Source organism: Rhinopithecus roxellana, chromosome 14, assembly GCF_007565055.1.
Source record: "Rhinopithecus roxellana isolate Shanxi Qingling chromosome 14, ASM756505v1, whole genome shotgun sequence".
Taxonomy (NCBI): domain Eukaryota; kingdom Metazoa; phylum Chordata; class Mammalia; order Primates; family Cercopithecidae; genus Rhinopithecus; species Rhinopithecus roxellana.
Window position 1 is genome coordinate 132,741,725 of NC_044562.1, and position 22,330 is coordinate 132,764,054.

At 44.2% G+C, this 22,330-nt stretch overlaps 1 protein-coding gene across 4 annotated transcripts in view; it reads right to left on the reverse strand.

Annotated features, from left to right (window-relative positions):
* The window catches only part of WDR33 (WD repeat domain 33), a 111,890-nt gene extending 97,401 nt beyond the window's left edge, over positions 1-14,489 (reverse strand). For all 4 annotated transcript variants that reach the window (XM_010363435.2, XM_030916906.1, XM_030916907.1 and 1 more), the window contains exon 1: positions 14,316-14,489. The gene's annotated coding sequence lies outside the window, so the exon portion shown is untranslated. The remainder of the gene's footprint in view (positions 1-14,315) is intronic.
* Between the last annotated feature and the right edge of the window lie 7,841 nt (positions 14,490-22,330).

Below are 22,330 nucleotides of genomic sequence, written 5' to 3' on the forward strand. Positions count from 1 at the left end.
GCTTAACTGCCAACTGCATTAAATACAGAGAATACATTCATGACCCCGGGTTAGGTGAAACTGCCTTAGATATGATACCAACGCACAATAAACAAAAGAAAAAGTAGGTAAATTGGACGTAATCAAAATTAGAAACTTCTTTGCTTCAATAACACCATAAAAAAATCAAAACATTGTCTTCCTACACATGACTTGGGAAAAAAAGTTAAAAAAAGGAAAACAAACCCACAAAAAGAGGGGAAATTTCTGCAAATCATGTATCTGATGAGACTTGCATCCAGAATATACAAAGAACTCTTAAAACTCAATCATAACAAGAAGTAACCCAATTTCTTAAATGGGCAAAGAATGTGAATAGTTATTTCTCCAAAGAAGATACACAGGCTGGGCACAGTGGCTCACGCCTGTAATCCCAGCACTTTGGGAGGCCAAGGCAGATGGATCACTTGGGGTCAGGAGTTCAAGACCAGCCTGGCCAACATGGCAAAACCCCGTCTCTACTAAAAACACAAAAATTAGCCGGGCATGGTGGCAGGAATCTGTAATCCCAGCTACTCAGGAGGCTGAGGCAGGACAATTGCTTGAACCCGGGAGGCAGAGGTTGCAGTGAGATCGCACCACTGCACTCTAGCCTGGGCGACAGAGTGAGACTCTGTTTCAAAAAAAAAAAAGGAAGATATACAAACGACAATAAGCACAGAAAAAGATGTTCAGCCTCGATAGAAAAATGCAAAACAAAACCACAATGAGCACCAGGAACAGTGGTGCCAGCTACTCGAATCACCTCCTGCTGGCGTTCAGGCAAGAAGATTGCTTGAGCCCAAGAGTTCAAGGCTGCAGTGCTCTGTGATCGCACCTGAACTCCTGCCTGGACAACAGAGTGAGACCCCATCTCTAAAATATATAAAGAAATGAATACCACAATGAGATAACACTTCACATCCACTGGGATGGCTATGGTCCAAAAGAGGGAAAATAAGAAGTGTCAGTGAGAATGTGGATAAATAGTAACCCTCATAACAAGTCCGTCTGGATTACAAAAGAATAGTGGTTGTGGCCGGGCGCGGTGGCTCAAGCCTGTAATCCCAGTACTTTGGGAGGCCGAGGCGGGTGGATCATGAGGTCAGGAGATCGAGACCATCCTGGCTAACACGGTGAAACCCCGTCTCTACTAAAAAAATACAAAAAACTAGCCGGGCGAGGTGGCGGGCGCCTGTAGTCCCAGCTACTCGGGAGGCTGAGGCAGGAGAATGGCGTGAACCCGGGAGGCGGAGCTTGCAGTGAGCTGAGATCCGGCCACTGCACTCCAGCCCGGGCAACAGAGCGAGACTCCGTCTCAAAAAAAAAAAAAAAAAAATAGTGGTTGTTAGGCATAAAATAAACTGAAGGTTAGGTGGGAAAAAGTCAAGAACTTCCTCAAATGTTAAATGTCGAAATACCACATGACCCAGCAATTCTACTCCTAGGTAAATCCCCAAGGGAACTGAAAGCATTATGTCCACACAAATATTTGTACACTAATGTTTACAGCAGTGTTATTCATAATAATCAAAAAGTAAAAACAATCCTAATGTCCATCAACTGAGATGGGAATCATAAAAATTACAGCTTCTGATCCCAAATCACCATCAACACTTGACAAAAATAATCTTTTTCCTTAAAAACAAGAAGCAAGGCTGGGCGCAGTGGCTCACGCCTGCAATCCCAGCACTTTCGGAGGCCGAGGCAGGCGGATCATGAGGTCAGGAGATGGAGACCATCCTGGCTAACATGGTGAAACCCCGTCTTCACTAAAAAAATTCAAAAACATTAGCCAGGCATGGTGGAGGGCGCCTGTAGTCCCAGCTACTCGGAAGGAGAATGGCATGAACCCAGGAGGAGGAGCTTGCAGTGAGCCCAGATCGCAACACTGCACTCCAGCCTGGGCAACAGAGTGAGACTCCCATCTCAAAAAAAAAAAAAAAAAAAAAAAAAAAAAAAAAAAAAGCAGCAAAAAAATTCCAATGTTATGAAGGAATTGTAGAGGGAAAAAAAAACAAAAAAAATTAATAAAACCATATAAAACCACAGACCTTACAAAGCCTATTTCTATAAACTGTACTTGGCCCTGAGTTTTGTTTAAATCTATTCCTGTATATGAAACTGAAACTTTGTTAAAGCTATTTAAGACAGAAATCTCCTTCCTCTTACAAAAAATAATTGTGTACACAGTATTTCCACAATGAACTGGTTAAAGCTCTTTACTGAAACTTTTAATAGTCTAACTTCTGAAACTCAATGATAGCTATAGTGATGGAATATTACTATTATTGGGTTGTAAAACTTTAGGATGGGCATGGTGGCTCATTGTAATCTCAGCACTTCGGGAGGCCAAGGTGGGAAGACTGAGCCCAGGAGTTTGAGACCAGCCAGGACAGACAACATAGTGAGACCCTGTCTCTAGGAAAATAAAAATAAAAAAGAAAAGAAAAGACAAACAAAATTAGCCAGGCATGGTAACACACACCTGTTGTCCCAGCTGCTCGGGAGGCTAAGGCGGGAGGATTGCTTGAGCCCGGGAGGTTGAGGCACAGTGAGCTATGATTATACCACTGTACTCCAGCAGGGGTGACAGAGGGAAACCTTGTCTCAGAGGGAAAAAAAAACACACACACAGAAAATAATAACTGTTGGTGAGAATATGAAGAAACTGGAACCATTGTGTACTGACTCTAAAATGGTACATGGTACAATGAGGTTGGGCACAGTGGCTCACACCTGTAATCCTAGCACTTTGGGACGCCATGGTGGGAGGATCACTTTGAGGCGAAGACCAGCCTGAGCAACACAGTGAGACCCTGTCTCTAAAAAACAAACAAAAAACACACAAACAACAACAACAACAACAAAAAACAGTACAATCACTATGAAAAACAGTATAGAGGTTCTTCAAAAATGTTAAAAACAGAATTACATTATGAGCCAGGTGCAGCAGTCCACACCTATAACCTCAGCACTTTGTGGGGCTGAGGCATGTGGATCACTTGAGGTCAGGAGTTCAAGACCAGCCTAGCCAACATGGTGAAATCCCATCTCTACTAAAAATACAAAAAATTAGCCAGGTGTGGTGGTGCACACCTGTAGTGCCAGCTACTTGGGAGGCTGAGGCAGGATAATTGCTTGAACCCAGGAGGCGGAAGCTGCAGTGAACTGAGATTGTGCCACTGCACTCCTGCCTGGGTGACAAAGCGAGACTCAATCTCAAAAAAAAATGGTTAAGGCTGGCCAGGCACGGTGGCTCACACCTGTAATCCCAGCACTTTGGAGGCTGAGGCGGGCGGATCACCTAAGGTCAGGAGTTCAAGACCAGCCTGGCCAACATATTGTGAAACCCTGTCTCTAATAAAAAATTACAAAAATTATCTGAGCATGGTGGCAAACGCCTGTAGTCCCAGCTACTTGGGAAGCTGAGGCAGGAGAATCGCTTGAACCCAGGAGGTGGAGGTTGCAGTGCACCAAGATCCCACCATTGCATGCCAGCCTGGGCGAGAGCAAGACTCTGTCTCAAAAAAAAAAAAAAAAAAAAAGGTTAAGGCCAGGCACGGTGGCCCCTGCCTGTAATCCCAGCACTTTGGGAGGCACAGGCAGGCAGATCACTTGAGGTCAGGAATTCAAGACCACCCTGGCCAACATGGTGAAACCCTATCTCTACTAAAAATACAAAAATTAGCCAGGTATGGTAGCATGCACCTGTAGTCCCAGCTACTCAAGAGGCTGAGGCAGGAGAATCGCCTGAACCAGGAGTGAGCTGAGATCACGCCACTGCACTCCAGCCTGGAGGAGAGAGCAAGACTCCAACTCAAGAAAAAAAAAAAAAGACAGTAACATTTTGCTTGTATTTATCACAATTTATATATTAAAAAATCAAGTGTCACAAGCATATACAGCATGCCAACTTTCTTCTAAGAATGTGAAAATAAGAATACACGCAGTAAAAACAGGAGTGAACTCCAGAGCTCAGAGATAGAAGTAAGACTTAACTACTTTTTCTTCAGCCTCTGTCTCCCGGGTGCAAGCAATTCTCCTGCCTCATCCTTCAGAGTAACTGGGATTACAGGCATGCGCCACCACGCCTGGCTAATTTTTGTATTTTTAGTAGAGATGGGGTTTCACCATGTTGGCCAGGCTGGTCTCGAACTCCTGACCCCAGGTGATCTGCCCCCCTCGGCTTCCCAAAGTGCTGGGATTACAGATGTGAGCCACCATGCCCAGCTAGTACTTTTTCAATATAGTATTTAATTTTATTCCTTCTGGGTTACAGGTGCCAAAAAAATTTTTTTCAGTAAATTTTAAACCATGTAAATAACATATTAAAAAAACTAAATTATGGCTGGGTGCAGTGGCTCATGCCTTGTAATCCTAGCATTTTGGGAGGCTGAAGAGGGAGGATCCGACGACCCCAGGAGTTCGAGCCCAGACTGGGCAACATGGCAAAACCCAGACTACATCAAAAAAATACAAAAAATTAGCCAGGCATGATGGTGCGCACTTGTAGTTCCAGCTACTTGGGAGGCTGAGTTAAGAGGATCACCTAAACTTGGGAGGTTGAGGCTACAGGGAGCCAAAACTGCAAGCACTACACTCCAGCCTGGGTAAGAGATTGAGATCTTGTCTCAAAAACAAACAAACAAACAAAAAAACTAAAGAGGAAGAAAAAGCAAACCCTAATAATGAATACAAAGAAAAACTGTTAAATTTGATAATCAAAATAAACAAATTCAACAAACGAGCAGAAAAATGTTATTTCAAGTAACTTTTAAACAAAGTTCATCTTTAATGCAGTATACTCTAAAGAAAAAAAGGACTGAAAAAAATGCACTTGGTAGGGTTATTGCTAGCAAAATACTGGCATTATAAATCTGAATCTGTTTTCTGTGCAGGAAATGCCAATAATGTTAATTTGGATTAGGAATTTAAAATACCAGTGTAGGTCAGGCACAGTGGCTCACATCTGTAATCCCAACACTTTGAGAGGCCAAAGTGAGTGGATCACTTAAGGCCAGGAGTTCGAGACCAGCCTTGCCAACATGGTAAAACCCCATCTCTACTAAAAAATACAAAAATTAGCCAGACGCCTGTAATCCTAGCTGCTCGGGAGGCTGAGGCACAAGAATTGCTTAAACCCAGGAGGCAGAGGTTGCAATGAGCCGAGATTGCACAACTGCACTCCGTCCTGGTTGACAGAGGGAGACTGTCTCAAAAAATAAATAAAATAAAATGCCAATGTAAGCTGATGATTTTTAAAATCATGTTTTCTAGCTCTGTCCACTGAAAAGGACCTACAAGCAAATGCATACACCACCAAGCATCCAAATCCTTGTTTATAAATATTTTCTACCCAAAGAAGTGGGGTTCCTTGGAGAAATGGGAAGATACAAAAGAAAAGGAAAAGACAAGAAGAATTTGGGTTATTGTTTTGCCAAAAAAGCAAAGGAGCCCTCAAATTAACTGGGGTTAGTCCCAGGTGCTTGGGAGACTGAACTGGGAGAATCACTTAAGCCTAGGAGTTCCAGGCTGCAGGCAGCTATGATCTTGTCACTGCACTCCAGCTCAGGGAATCAAGTGAGACCCCGTCTCAAAACAAAAAACAAAAAAAAAAAGACCAAAGGCAACAAGGGCCAAAAACCTGGTCCCGCTTAAAGACTAAAGAGATAAGAAATATCTAGATTGGATACCAGATTAGAGAAAGAAATATTCTGTGAGATGTTACTGAGACAACTAGAAGAAATTTGAGTATGAATTTTTGATACTATATAAATGTTCAATGTCCAGAATTAGTTAATATTGTGAGTATTTAATAAATTTGTTCTGGGGGGGGAAGTGCATATCCGTGAATAACACTAAATGGCTCAGAAAATAATACATGAGGGGCTGGGAGGCAGGGAGGGAGGGAGGAATAAAGCAAATGTGACAAAATATTAAAAATGGGTGAATCAGAATTAAAAGTACATAGGAGTTCTTTGAACTATTCTTCCAACTCTTTTGTTAGTTCATATTTATTTCAAAATTTAAACATTTAAACACGAAAGGGGGAAAGCAGAAGCTCTTTATTACAGAAAACAGTTAATGAATATAAACAAATAACAAAATTGGAAACCCCCAATAAATGACTCAGCTAACAATAATCAATCATTAGGTGAAAAATATTTTGAGAAGTGAGGTACTCCCATGATGCTAAAGTTATTGCCCCACAGATCAAGTATAACTGCAAAGGGAAAAATATACCTCTTTGATGAAGAAATCCAATGGACACATTAACCAAGTAAATCTGGCATTGTAAATGAGGCAAGCTAACATCTGGCAGGTCTCCACCACCTTATTGAGGGATCATAGCTAAAAGTATATCCTCACAATATAAATCACATATCATCACCTGTGAAGTTTTTTTTTTTTTTGAGACAGGGTTCTCTTGTCACCTAGGCTGGAGTACAGCAGCAGGATGTCGGCTCACTGCAACCTCCACCTCTCTGGCTCAAGCGATCCTGTCTCAGCCTCCCAAGTAGCTGGGACTACAGGCGAAGGCCACCAAACCTGGCATATTTTTCTTTTTTCTTTTTTTTTAAAGTACAGACGCTGGGTGCGGTGGCTCACACCTGTAATCCCAGCACTTTGGGAGGCCGAGGAGGGCAGATCATGAGGTCAGGAGATCGAGACCATCCTGGCTAACATAGTGAAACCCCGTCTCTACTAAAAGTACAAAAAATTAGCAGGGCGTGGTGGCAGACGCCTGTAGTGCCAGCTACTCGGGAGGCTGAGGCAGGAGAATGGTGTGAACCTGGGAGGCGGAGCTTGCAGTGAGCTAAGATTGGGCCACTGCACTCCAGCCTGGGCGACAGGGCGAGACTCCGTCTCAGAAATAAATAAATAAATGAATAAATAAATAAATAAATAAATAAAATTAAAGTACAGACAGGATTTTGCCAAATTGTCCAGGCTGGTCTTGAACTCCCAGGCTCTAGCACTCCATCTGCCTCAGCCTCTCAAAGTGCTGGGATTACAGGCATGAGCCACCGCACCTGGCCTCTATGAAGTATTTTTGCCAAAAATATTTGACCCAAATTTAGTCACACCTCTCTAGATCTAACTTCCAGTTTACAGGAAATAAAAGGAATAGAGAAACAATAAGAATTGAGAAACAAAATACATGACATTTTAAGCATACAATAAGAAGTTCCAAAATATGTAACATTCTTTAAAAAGATGAGGCTAGCCGTTTGTGGTGACAGAGTCAGGAAGGGGCAGCAGGTGCCAGGTCCGGCTTCAAAGGTGGCAAGAAGAACCCCTTGAAACTGCCCAAAAAGCAGGCCAAGGAGATGAATAAAGCTTTCAAGCAGAAACAAGAAAAGGAACAGAAGAAACACAAGGAGCTAAAAGCGAAAGCCTCCGGGGAGGGGCTCCGGTCACAGGTGGAATTTAAAAATCGGGCAGAAAGTAAGCTGTGCCTTGTGCCTGAAGCGATGGTGACCCTTGATTTCACTCGTATTTAAACATCTGTATTCCCTGCCATATCATCTTTTGCCACCTATAGCTGGAATGAGGTGTCGTCTTGAAGCTATTGCACATTTAAGAATAAACTTGTTTAAAAAAAAAAAAAGGCAAGTGTGTTGACTCACACCTGTAATCCTAGCACTTTGGGAGGCCAAGGCGGGCAGACTGCTTGAGCTGGGAGGTTGAGGCTGCTGTGAGCCGTGATTGTGCCACTGCACTCCAACCTGGATGACAGGGTTAAGACCCTGTCTCAAATAAAATTTTAAAATTTTAAATAAAAAATATGAATAAATTAAAATGCTTACAGTGGTTCATCATCTCTTTAGTTGTTTTTTTGTTTTGTTTGTTTGTTTGTTTGTTTTTTTAAGACAGTCTCGCTCTGTTGCCCAGGCTGCAGTGCAGTGGCGCAATTTCAGCTCACTGCAACCTTCACCTCCTGGGTTCACGCTATTCTCATGCCTCAGTCTCCTGAGTAGCTGGGATTACAGGCATGCGCAACCACACCCGGCTAATTTTTGTATTTTTAGTAGAGACGAGGTTTCACAATGTCGTCAAACTCCTGACCTCAGGTGATCTGCCTGCCTTCAGCCTCCCAAGTGCTGGGATTACAGGCGTGAGCCACTGCGCCAGGTCTCTAGTTGTTTTCACTCAGCCATTCCTACCTTAGCTGTGAATTTAAAGTAAAACCAGCCCAGAATCTTGCCAGAGACTGCCCTTTGGTCTTTGTTCTACCCTAAACTCTGTATAACCTAGAATTAAATCAACTCGTCAACAATTGTGGGACAGAGCAAAAAAAAAAAATAAATAATATAATATATATATATATATAATTACACCAACTCATTTGGGAGAAAAAAAAAAAGATGATCCTAAAGATTTCATGCTAATTGCCTTAGGTATGATAACGATTTAACATGTTTTTAGCTGGAGACTGGCTTGAAATAAAAATGTAGAAAAGCGCAGGAAAAAGCATTATTTCAAAGAGATGCATCCTGAGATATTAAGGGGAGAAGCAGTATATCTGCAATTTAATTTCAAATCATTCAAGAAAGGGAGGATACAGAGTTAAAGCAAAATGGCTAAATGTTGGTTAACAGTCGAATCCAAACAGAAGGCATATGGGTGTTCACTGTATTATTCTTTCACCTTTTCTGCATGTTTGAAATTTTTTTTTTCGAGACGGCGCTTCACTCTTGTTGCCCAGGCTGGAGTGCAACGCGCAATCTCAGCTCACCACAACCTCGGCCTCCAGGGTTGAAGCAATTCTCTTGCCTCAGCCTCCCAAGTAGCTGGGATTACAGGCATGTGCCACCACTCCCGGCTAATTTTTTTTTGTATTTAGTAGGGATAGGGTTTCACCATGTTGGTCAGGCTGGTCTTGAACTCCTGACTTCAGGTGATCCACCTGCCTCGGCCTCCCAAAGTGCTGGGATTACAGATGTAAGCCAACGCACCCAGCTTGAAATTTCTTAAAGTTGCAAAAAAGTTACCAGAATATTCCATATACCAAAAGAGGAAAATTGCTCCTCAACCTACTCAGTTGAGGAGCAAACAGAGCAGAGAGCAGGTGCCTGTAACAACAAACTGCCTAAAGCAGTTTTGCACATATCATCCCACTCAAGGATCTGCTAAAAATGGTAAGGCATAGAGGCAGGTACTAATGGGACACGAAGTAACAGAAGGCAATCACACGACACTAGACTAACTAAACAAGTTATGAATAAATGAGAGTCACTGAATACCTCATTAATTGGATTTAGCTGGATTTTGAGGAGTGAACAGAATAGGAATAGTGTGAAAGGAAGAATACAATCCAGGCGAAGAGTTAATAAGCAACAGCCAAAGATCAGTAATAAACCAACTTTGTGTTGAAATATGGATTCCAGTAGAGTCATGAGTGGAATTTTTGTAGAAAATTCATTCTTCAATTTGTATAATGCCTAGGTTTTAGGAATACAAAAATATAAGGTACTATAGTATGTCTTCAACGTGCTCACAAAGAGCTGGTGGCAGTGGCTCATTACTATTATCCCAAGACTTTGAAAGCCTGAAGCGGGAGGATCGCTTGAGTCCAGGAATTAAGAGGCTGCAGTGAGCTGTGATCAAGCCACTGTATGCCAGCCTGGGTGACAAAGGGAGACCCTGTCTCAGAAAACAAACTTAAACCAAAGTGCTCACAAAGTAGTGGAGAAGGTACAGTCAAAACACATCAAAGATACACACAAAATGCTTTAATAACAGAGAAAGGAGTGATTAATTTATCAGAGGAAAGAGATTGTCAGTAAATTTCAACAAAGATAGTTGAGTTAATGTTAAAAACTGAAAATGGGCCGGGCGCGGTGGCTCAAGCCTGTAATCCCAGCACTTTGGGAGGCCGAGACGGGCGGATCATGAGGTCAGGAGATCGAGACCATCCTGGCTAATATGGTGAAACCCCGTCTCTACTAAAAAAATACAAAAAACTAGCCGGGGGAGGTGGTGGACACCTGTAGTCCCAGCTACTCCGGAGGCTGAGGCAGGAGAATGGCGTGAACCCGGGAGGCAGAGCTTGCAGTGAGCTGAGATCTGGCCACTGCACTCCAGCCTGGGCGGCAGAGTGAGACTCTGTCTCAAAGAAAAAAAAAAAAAAAAAAGAGTTTAATTAACTGACCCAGTATAAAAAAGGTAGTTAATGGTGAGCCTGGCATTCAAATCTAGGGCCTTTTGCTGCTGAAACCCATGCATGCCCTTTCCAATACTACCTAGCTATGGAGATTTATAAGCACACAAATCATGACTATAAGGTACAACACAACTTTAGAAAGTCAGTCATTATCAGAAAATTAGTAAAATGTTTAAGGGCCAGGCAGGATGAGAGTAGCACTGCTCAGATTTTCCAATATGCTGAAGAGCTTCAGTCTCTGCGACTAATGTAAATGGTTTGAAATGGAGAGATAAATGTTATCAAAGAAAAATCATTTTCAGCAGAGCTCAGTGGCTCACTCCTGTAATCCCAGCACTTTGGGAGGCCCAGGCAGGTGGATCACTTGAGGTCAGGAGTTTGAGACCAGCCTGGCCAACATGGTGAAACTCCGTCTCTACCAAAAAATACAAAAATTGGCCAGGTGTGGTGGCTCACGCCTGTAATCCCAGCACTCTGGGAGGCCGAGGAGGGCGGATCACGAGGTCAAGAGATCAAGACCATCCAGGCCAACATGGTGAGACCCCCGTCTCTACTAAAAATACAAAAAATTAGCTGGGCATGGTGGTCCGCACCTGTAGTCCCAGCTATTCGGGAGGCTAAGGCAGAAGAATCGCTTGAACCCGGGAGACAGAGGTTGCAGTGAGCTGAGATCACACCACTGCACTCCAACCTGGCGAAAGAGTGAGACTCTGTCACGGAAAAAAAAAAAAAGAAAATTAGCCAGGCGTGGTAGCGCATGCCTGTGGTCCCAGTTACTCGGGAGGCTGAGGCAGGAGAATCCCTTGAAGCAGGTTGCTGTGAGGCAAGATCGCACCACTGCACCCAGCCTGGACGGTGGAGCGACTCAGTGGAAGGAAAGGAAAGGAAAGAGGAAAGGAAAGAGGAAAGGAAAGAGGAAAGGAAAAGGAAAGGAAAAAGGAAAGGAAAAAGGAAAGGAAAGGAAGGAAGGAAAGAAGGAAAGAAAGAAAAAGAAAGAAAGAGAGAGAGAGGGAGGGAGGGAGGGAGAGAGAGAAAGAAAAGAAAGAAAAGAGAAAGAAAGAAAGAGAGAGAGAGAGAAGAAAGAAAGAGAAAGAAAGAAGGAAAGAAGGAAAGAAAGAAAAAGAAAGAAAAAAGAAAAGAAAAAAGAGAAAGAGAAAGGGAAAGGAAAGGAAGGAAGAGAAAAGAAAGAGAAAGGAAAGAGAGAGAGAAAGAAAGAAAAATCATTTTCACACAGAAAAGCTTTGAACCTAAATCACTGCTAGAGACAAAACATTTTTAAGTATTTAAACTATGGTCAGTTGGTCGAGCGTAATGGCTCACTCCTGTAGTCCCAACACTTTGGTAGGCAGAGGCGGGCAGATCACTTCAGCCCAGAAGCTCTGGCTCGAGACTAGTCCCTACAAAACAATACAGATAAGGGGGGCATGTTGGCCGTGCCTGGTAGTCCCATCCGCTAGGAGGCTGAGGTGTGAGAATTGCTTGAGCTAGGGAAGTCGGGATGTCAGTGAGCCGAGGTCGCGTCATAGCTCTCCAGCAAGAGTGATGGAGCTAGACCTTCCTCAAAAGCAAAACAAACACACACAAAAACCGAGGGTCAGGCAGCTAGCTTGTCACACACTGTAGCAACAGAGAAACTTTCATCATCCGAACAAAACAGTTAACATCTCTTACCAAGTTTCAACAGAAATAAAATTTTTGGAATAATGTACAGAAATCTAGTACAATCTGGAATCCATGCTTAACTTACCAGTTTATGACAATTAAACATACTTTGATAATTTACAGGCTCCAACTAAATACTTTACCTAAAAACACTTGTAAAATTCCAAACTTGTTGCTAAACAACCACAAAAGAATTACAGAAACACGGCCGGGCGCGGTGGCTCACGCCTGTAATCCCACCACTTTGGGAGGCCGAGGCTGGCGGATCACGATGTCAGGAGATCGAGACCATCCTGGCTAACACGGTGAAACCCCGTCTCTACTAAAAATACAAACAATTAGCCGGGCGCGGTGGCGGGCGCCTATAGTCCCAGTTACTCGGTAGGCTGAGGCAGGAGAATGGCGTGAACCCGGGAGGTGGAGCTTGCAGGGAGCTGAGATCGCACCACTGCACTCTAGCCTCGGCAACAGAGCGAGACTCTCGTCTCAAAAAAAAAAAAAAATTACACAAACACATTTATAATTGAAAAATTTTCATCAATATCTTCGTCGTAATCGTTAAGTAAAGCTTTACTGTAACCTTACTATCCCATTCTGAAACATGCAGCAGTTCCTTCAGCCATAATCAAATAATATTCCCCCCGCAAAGTAATGGCAAAAGTATATGAACTTATTACTTAGCAAAGAGAGCTCTGAATAAATACCTTAAGTGCTTAGTAAAAATATAATTAAAGCTTTACGTCAACATAAAACTGTGATGGCAAAATGTTTAGTATTTTTCCCCAACCAAAGAAAATTATCCAAGTTAAGCCATCAGCTTCACAGATAAAGATTTTTGTCTAAAGCATTGTAATATACATAAGCCAATTTTTTTTTTTTTTTTTTTTGAGACCGAGTCTTCCTCTGTCGCCCAGGCTGGAGTGCAATGGCGCGATCTTAGCTCACTGTAACCTCTGCCTCCTGGGTTCCAGAGATTCTCTTGCCTCAGCCTCCCGAGTAGCCGGGATTACAGGCGCCCACCACCACGCCCGGCTAATTTTTGTATTTTTAGTAGAGACGGGGGTTCCGCCATGTTGGTCAGGCTGGTCTCGAACTCCTGACCTCAGGTGATCCGCCCACTTTGGCCTCCCAAAGTGCTGGGATTACAGGCGTGAGCCACTGCGCCCGGTCATAAGCCAACTTTCTACCAAATTCTTCCCAGGAGTACAGGAAAGACAAGTTAAAATTTCTCCCCAAGTTTCAAGAAGATAGTCTAAATACGGAACTTCAAGTCTCAGCAAAAACTCAAATCTATACAATATTTTATCTTTTTCTGGTCAAGGAGACAAAAAATGCAAAAGTATCTTACAGTAATAAAAAATGGGTCAAATGCAATTAAGGCGAGGAAAAGAAAAATGCCACAAGAGGTACAAGTAGCATAACTGTCACTAAAAGGTTTGAATTAAGTAGGTTTACCACTGCACCACGTTCACAGGCTATATATGTACATATATACACACACATATATATACACATATATATGTATATATAGCGTGCATCAACTCTCCAGAGTGTACTTAAAAAGTAAACTCTACGCTCCCCAGAGTTGTTCCTTTCAGTGCAGGATTTTTGTTCATATTCTAATGTCTTCCAAAGTTTCTGAACAGTCAACTTAAGGTCATGTGTGTAGAAACTACTTTAAAACATTCTTGACAGGCTTTCTACGAGTAGCCCGTATTTTTCTGATTTGATTTAAATAGATCCAATTACGGAATTCCCTACCGACCTGCCGCCGCCGCCGCCGCCTCCTCCTCCTCCTCCTTACTCCGGAAGGGGCCACTAATCCCAAGGGTTACAACCAAGTACAAACATTCATTGTCATTTCTTTTAAGAAGGCATGCTAAGATCCTCACTACTTAGTTGCCAGAAGAAACTTAAAATTGGAAACAAGGATCTAGCACAAACCAAAGAGAAATACAACTATTCCAAAAAAGCAGGGCTTTGCCTGTCAAGCTGTAGCCTCATCCTAATTATAAACACCGATTTCAAGCCACGATAACATCACGGCTAAGCCTTCAGCTGTTTCGCAGATTTCACGTTAACTTCCCAGGACCCTTTCAACCAACCACTTCAATTCGGCCCACCTCCTTCCACTCCCGCCCCAAACCTCAGTTAAAATGCATTTCCCTCCAAACTTCACGTCTTAACCGTGGCCTGACTTACGTCTTCTCGTCGCCACCGCTTCCAGTCAGGGCCTTAGTTTTACCACGCCCGCTTTTCCCAGTTGGCCTCCAGCCTCCAGCCCCTTCCCATGAGGCTCAAACCTGCCTCGACGAGCCGCCCCGAGGTCGATCCTCCCAGTTCCTCCAACCTTTGCCCAGGCGCCCGTCCAGGCCCCCAAAGCACGCAACGGCCGAGCCTGAAAATGGCGGAGAGTGCCGCTGCCTGCTGCAGGCGAGCAGTCCCGTGTCGCCGCCGCACTCACCGTCTGGCTTTGAGCAGAGCTCCTAAAGGCCAGCGAAGCGTTCGTCTTCAGAGCCGGGAATGTCTCTCCTGTTTGGTCTCCCCACTCCGATCCTCTCAATCCCGCTCCTCCAAAGGAGCAGCCGCCATCTTCCCCTATGAGCCACCGAACGCACGCTCTGGGGTCATCACGCACCGGCGGACGGCGCTACGTCACGCGCGCCTGGGCCGCGGACCTCCGTAAGGCTCGATCTGCGCATGTGCTTAGGTGAGGGGCCCGGCCGCGAGACTGCGGAGCGTGTCCTTTGTTCTGGAGCAAGGAGGGCTGCGCTGCCTCCTGGATGGAGGAAGCGACTGCGTTTCGCAGTGCTGACTTTTTTTACAGTGTGACCTAACCTGGATGCTCTGAAAAACACCCCGTTTTCCAGTATGTGAAAGAGTATATTTGTACGGGGCCGGTGCGGCAGAGATAGCGGGTCGTTGGACCGAGCCCACCGAGAGTGGATCTGTGGGAAGCCACCGTGGGACCTTGCTGAGTCTGTTCACTCGTACAGCTGGTGGCAGCCCTGGCAGATCCCGGCACACAGTGAGGCTCCACGCCTTACCCGAGCCAGCTGTGCCTCTAGATTACGCCTCGCTTAAAGTCGAGCGACCAAGATAGAAAAACAGCCCCACGGTGCAACCACTTTGGAAAAACGCTGCAGTTTCTGCTAAAGCTAAGTGTACGCTTACCTTGTGACCCAGAAATTTCACTTCAAGAGGAATGAGTGAGTGCATACGTCCACCAAAGGCATGTGCAAGAATGTCCATAGAGCCGGGCTCGGTGGCTCACGCTTGTAATCCCAGCACTTTGGGAGGCCGAGGCAGGTGGATCACCTGAGGTCGGGAGTTCAAGACCAGCCTGACCAACATGGAGAAACCCCGTCTCTACTAAAAATACAAAATTAGCCAGGGTGGTGGCGCATGCCTGTAATCCCAGCTACTCGGGAGGCTGAGGCAGGAGATTCGCTTGAACACGGGAGGCGGAGGTTCGGTGAGCCGAGATCCCACCATTGCACTCCAGCCTGGGCAAAAAGAGCGAAGCTCTGTCTCCAAAAAAAAAAAAAAAAAAAAGAATGTCCATAGAACATTTATTCATAGTAATAAAACGCTGGTAACCCAAATGCCCATCAGCAGTTGTGTGGCTAAATTATGGTATAGTCATGCGGTAGATTTATACAGAGCAATAGGAAGTTATGGATAAACGCAACAGCCTGAACGAATACCAGATATTGTTAGCTTAGGCACAAAGAAGAGGATGCTGTATGATTCCATTTTGATGAGGTTCAAAATATAACTGCACAGCAAGTTGTTCTCCAATATGAATCAAGAATCGTACCAGCCTGGGGAACATGGCGAGACCCCATCTTTACGCGTCGTGGTGCGTTCTTGTGACCGCGTTCCTGTGATCGTTCCTGTGATGGGTACTTGGGAGGCTGAGGTGGGAGGATCACTTGAGCCCAGGAGTTGGCGGGTGCAGTGAGCCAAGATCGCGCCAGTGCACTTCAATCTGGGCAACAGAGTAAGACCCTGTCTCAAAGAAGTCTTACTTTTGACTCCATAATCCCCTTCCAAAAATCTGTTCTAAGGATAGCCTCAGAAATCTGAATAAGATTTGTGTACTAATCTTTGAGATATTAATGATAGCCAAGAAAAAAGGAAACACAGTAGCAGACAATGATTAAATAATGGCACATCCATACATAGACTATCATGCAGACATTACACAGTATCTAAAGTTTTTATGATGACATCAGAAATGTTTATAATCTTCTATATTTTTTCTTTTTTTAAAGACAAGATCTCTCTGTCCCCCAGGGTGATCATAACTCACTGCAGCCTCAACCTCCCAGGTTCAAGTGATTCTCTCACCTCAGCCTCCCTAGTAGCTCGGACTAATGGCCTGGGCCAGGATACCCATACCCAGCTAATTTTAGTAGAGACAAGATCTCATTATGTTGCCCAAGCTGGTCTCAAACTCCTGGGTTCAAGCAGTCCTCCTGCCTCAGCCTCCCAAAGTGCTGCGATTACAGGCCATGCACCACCACGCCCAGCCCCTATCATCTTATTTTGATATATATCTAGAAATGTGTAAGGAGGCTGGACAATTCCAGTTCTGAGTGATAAGTTTAGGATAGGATGGAAGGAACCCGGAGACACCCGGAGTACAAGGCAGGAAAGCCAGGATAGGAGGCAGGATTCTCATGGACTGAAGGTAGGGAGTGGGGTCAGGAAGGTAACCCTGAGAAGTCCCCTCATCAGTTGGGTTTTGAAGGTTAGAGAGAAAAGACAAGCAAATGGTCAGTTCCTAGAAATTATACTGGGAGTGGTAGAGGAGGCATTCAGGCAGTGTCCTGATCCCTGAAAATCTTTAAAATGTGCTGAATTGGAGGGGCAGCCTAATCAAGGGCAAAAATCCTTCACACCTGTAACCTCACAGGCCCCTTCCTGGAAAATGGTTTTTTAAATTGACCAGGAGACAGATGAACCTGTTAAGTATACTGCAAGGATGCAATCAGCCATATTCTATATTTTGTAAAATTTTACATGTGATACATTTTCTTCCAGAAAAAATTTAAAAACTGAGGAAAGAAACTGTTAGAGATTCTCTGTTATAGGTTAGAGACTTAAGAGGCATATCAACCAAATGCAATGTGTACTGCCTGTTTGGATCCCAATTGAACAAACTGGGGGGAAAAAGACATTTTTGAGAAAATATGGACATTTGAACATAGACTGGGTGGGTTTTAGATGACATTAAAGAATTTTAAAATTTGTTATATGCAACAACTACATTTTCATTAATTTTTTTTTTTTTTTTGAGACAGTCTTACTTCTGTTGCCCAGGCTAGATACTGTGTAATGTCTGCATGATAGTCTATGTATGGATGTGCCATTATTTAATCATTGTCTGCTACTGTGTTTCCTTTTTTTTTTTTGCTATCTGGATTTGCAGTGATGTGATCTAGGCTCACTGCAACCCTGCCTCCCAGGTTCAAGCGATATCTTCTGCCTTATCCTCCCAAGTAGTTGGGATTTCAGGCTTGCACCACCATACCTGGCTAATGTTTGTATTTTTAGTAGAGATGGGGTTTCACCATCTTGGCCAGGCTGGTCTTGAATTCCTCACCTTGTGATCCACCCGCCTTGGCCTCCCAAAGTGCTGGGATTACAGGCGTGAGCCACCACGCCTGGCCTTTTCATTAATTTTTTAAAATCTTTACCTGTTGGCCGGGCATGGTGGCTCAACCTGTAATCCCAGCACTTTGGGAGGCTGAGATGGGCGGATCACCTGAGGTCAGGATTTCAATACCAACCTGGTCAATGTGGTGAAACCCCGTCTCTACTAAAAATACGAAAAAAAAAAAAACAAAAAAACAGCTGGGCATGGTGATGGGCGCCTGTAATTCCAGCTACTCAGGAGGCTGAGGCAGGAGAATCACTTGAACCACAGAGGCGGAAGTTGCAGTGAGCCAAGATTGTGTCACTTCATTCCAGCCTGGGCAACAAAGCAAGACTCCATCTTAAATAAATAAATAAATAAATAAAAATTTTCCCTGTCATGTCCTGAAGTATGTATGAGCTAAATGATATGATGTCTGGAATTGGCTTTAAGTGATTCCAGCCAAGCACATCAGCAGAAATGGTTGAGTAAGAACATCTGAAAATCATCTTCTCCCTAAAAGCCACAAAACACTGGCAAAATTTTGTCAAAATCAACTTTTTCAGTTTTCAGAGTGCTGGAAATTAACCAAGGTCTGTCAACAAGATAAGGATTATTTATTCAAGAAAAAAAATGGCTAAGTCTCCACTAAGTTACCAGGGAGGAGAGAGGGCCATCAACACAAGATTGGCTAGGTGGGCCGGGCGCAGTGGCTCAAGCCTGTAATCCCAGCACTTTGGGAGGCTGAGACGGGCGGATCACGAGGTCAGGAGATCGAGACCATCCTGGCTAACACGGTGAAACCCCGTCTCTACTAAAAATACAAAAAACTAGCCGGGCGAGGTGGCGGGCGCCTGTAGTCCCAGCTACTCGGGAGGCTGAGGCAGGAGAATGGCGTAAACCCGGGAGGCGGAGCTTGCAGTGAGCTGAGATCCGGCCACTGCACTCCAGCCCGGGCGACAGAGCAAGACTCCGTCTCAAAAAAAAAAAAAAAGATTGGCTAGGTGATAGGTAAATAACACTTCACTATCCTGATTTATTTATTTACTTCTTTGTTTAGGGACATAGTGTCTCCCTATGTTGCCCAGGCTGACCTTGAACTCCTGGCCTCAAGTGATCCTCCCATTTGAGCCTTCCAAATAGCTGGGACTATAGGGGTGCACCCCCACACCTGGTTAATTTTCTCAATTTTTTTGTAGAGGTGAGGTCTCACCATGTTGCCTATGCTGATCTTGAACTCCTATCCTTAAGTGATCCTCCCACCTCGGCCTCTCAAAACACTAGTATTACTGGCATTAGCCAGAGCACCCAGCCACTATTGTCTTCACATATACATGAAAATATTGTATATGAGTACATTTTTCCTACACAAATAGGATACTATCCAAACTGTACTCTTTTGGCAATATATCTTGGCACCCTTCCTTCTCAGTTCACATGTAGACATATCTTTGTTCTTTTTAACAGCTTCTCAGGCCCGAAGTGGGGGCTCATGCCTGTAATCCCAGGACTTTGGGAGGCCTAGGTGGGAGGATCACTTGAGCTCAGGAAATCAAAACCAGCTAATACAAATAATGCTGCAATCACCATCCCTGTGCATTCTTTACATGTAAATACAGCTGAATATGCCACCTCCCACTGGATTAGCATAGACTATTTCTATGTATCCTGTTCTCATCATCTCTGCATAATACAACTTTCTTCCCGCTTTTTAGAGGCAGAGAAAGCGAGCCTGCTAACAAAAAAATCAGAAACAAACTATGCCAGGTGCGGTGGCTTATGCCTGTAATCCTAACAGTTTGGGAGGCCGAGGCGAGCAGATCAACTAAGGTCAGGAGTTCGAGACCAGCCTGACCAGCATATGGTGAAACCCCAACTCTACTAAAAAATACAAAAATTAGTCGGGCAGTGTGATGCATGCCCGTAGTCCCAGTTACTTGGGAAGTTGAGGCAGAAGAATCACTTGAACCCAGGAGACAGAGATTGCAGTGAGCCGAGATCGTACCACTGTACTCCAGCCTGAGTGACAGAGCAAGACTTTGTCCCCCCCCCAAAAAAAAAAAAGAACAAACTAAAGCAACTAAAGAGTCTGAATTAAAGACCAAAGAAGATGTTACATAGAGTTTCTTTAAAAATGCATTTCAGATACTTCAAGAAAACAAAAAAATGCATATTAGAATACTGCATACACAACTACATGTCTAGACTGCAAAGCATGAAGGGGAAAAAAAAAAAGAACACTGGACCCAAGTCAGTAGGCCCAGGTCAGAGTCCTGGTTTTGCCACCAGTAAACTGAGGTTGGCCACTGTTTACTCCATTACAACGCTGTTACAGAAATTCTAGGAACACTTGGCAAATTCCAATATCCAGCCCACAGTTTGCCCTAGGCTTTGGGAATACTTGAATGCTCCCATTAAAGCCTCATCCCCATGTGTTCTATATCTAGAAATTCCATTAGTCCTATAGTCCCAGGTTCAAATATTTTCTGGATTTTTCATCTTACTTCTAACTTGCTGATTGCATAATACTGATTTTTCGAAGTTTTATCTTCTTGGTAAAATTGAAAAACATGGTTCAGTCTTGAAAGTAAGGCCGGGTGCAGTGGCTCACACCTGTAATTCCAGCTCTTTGGGAGGCCAAGATGGGCAGATCACCTGAGCTCAGGGGTTCAAGACCAGCTTGGCCAACATAGCAAAACCCTGTCTCTACAAAAATACAAAAATTAGCCAGGTGTGGTGGCGTGCTCCTGTAGTCCCAGCTACTCAGGACACTGAGGCAGGAGAACTGCTTGCACCCAGGAGGCAGAGGTTGCAGTGAGCTGAGATCGTGCTTCTGCACTCCAGCCTGGGCATCTCAAGAGAAAAAAATAGAAAGTAAATTGTTAATCTGACGACATTTAACCCACACTGCTATCATTCTGGTCTGGATACCAACAGACTATGCCTGAAGTCTAGTTACGAATGACTTTTACATTTTTGAAGGATTGTTTAAAAAAAAGGAGGAGGAGGAGGAAGAGGAAGAAGAAAGAAGGAAGAGGAGAAGAAGAAGAAGAAGAAGAAGAAGAAGAGGAGGAGGAGGAGGAGGAGGAGGAGGAGGAGGAAAGAAGGAAGAAGAAGAAAGAAGGCCACAGTGATCTGCAGCTGTACTTGAGGCACAGGGATCCCTTCATTCCAAGAGTTTGACGCCAGCCTGGGTGACATAGCAAGACCTCCATCCCTAAAAATAAGGAAATAAAAAGAAAAAAAAAAGACGAAGAGCTTATGACAGAAACCATAAGTAGCCCACAAAGCCTGAAATGTTCTCTGACCCTTTACAAAAGAAAGGGATGTTGAGCCCTACTCTAATCCAATCCATTCTTGCCTGCTGCTCTAATGGTCACTTACCCTCCCTGATTCCCTTTTCATCTGTTTCCCCTCCTGCAATGCACTTTCTATACTGCGGCCAGAATGACCTGTTTAAAACAAAATCAGGTCAGCTGTGGTGGCTCATGCCTGTAATCCTAACACTTTGGGAGTTCAAGGCAGGTAGATTACTTGAGGTCAGTAGTTTAAGACCAGCTGGCCAACATGGCAAAAACCTACCTCTACTAAAAATGCAAAAATTAGCCGGGCATCATGGCACATGCCTGTAATCCCAGCTACTCAGGAGGCTGAGGCAGGAGAATCGCTTGAACCTGGGAGGTGGAAGTTGCAGTGAGCCGAGATCGTGTCATTGCACTCCATCCTGGGTGACAGAGCAAGATTCAGTCTCAAAAAAAGAAAAATCAGATCTCATTCTCCTCCTTGCTTAGAACCTCCAAATAATGTACCAATGTGCTGGGTATGAAACCCAAACTTCATGAGACATAATCCAGGTCAGCTTACACCTGAAACAGGTGTTTTCATTTTTCCCTGACTCAAGAAGCTCCAGCCACTCCAGCTTGTTTCTTCTGCACTTGTACTTCTACCCCCTCCTCGACTCTACCCCCCAGTAGCTTTTCTCATAACTGGATCCTTGTGATACAAGGAGCTAGAAAGAATTTATTTAGGCAGATAGCGAGGGTAGAGGGGTCTTTGGCAAGGCTTTTCTTTTAACAAAAAGTAGCCCCAAAATCATTTCTAACAGAGAGCAGCCTGAAAAATCGAGTTGCAGACATTGATAAGCAAGCTAGAAGCTTTCACAGGTGAACTGCCGGCAACAGTGCCAATAGAAAACAGGCTATGTTCAACATGGAAGCTCCTGTCCTCCCTTTTGTTTTTTTTTTTTTCCATCCTCCCTTTTCCTTGTCACCATGTGTACAGTAAAGAACCAGGCAACATGGTGCCAGTCAGATAGAGAACTCTGCATAATAAAAGATTAGGGTGGGCAGCCAGACTCTTCGCACACTATGCAAATGGCATACCTGGTCCGACCAATCTTTCATACCCTATGTAAATCAAACACCACCTCCTCAAGCTCATCTATAAAACCTCCTGCACTTCATTGCGGAAGCAGCAACCCATTTTCCCAGGGCACCTCTCTGCACAGAGAGCTCTTCTCTTTCTTTCACCTATTAAATTTCTCCTCTGAACCTCACTCATTGTGTGTCCACGTCCTAGTGTTCTGTGGCTGTGAGACACTGAATCTCAGGTATTTACCCCAGCTAACGACGCCGCTTCATTGTGGGGGCTCATCCGAGATTCAAAGTAGATTCACTGGAAGGGTGACTATAAGAGCAGACCCCAACCCTTTCCTTTTATTTTGAGGTCTCTCATTCTCCATTTTAAAAGTAAACAAAATGCTGGGCATCTGATGGCCATCTAGATGCCTTTAGGGCATGCCATCAATCTCAAGACTCAGGCAGGAAGCTTTCTGG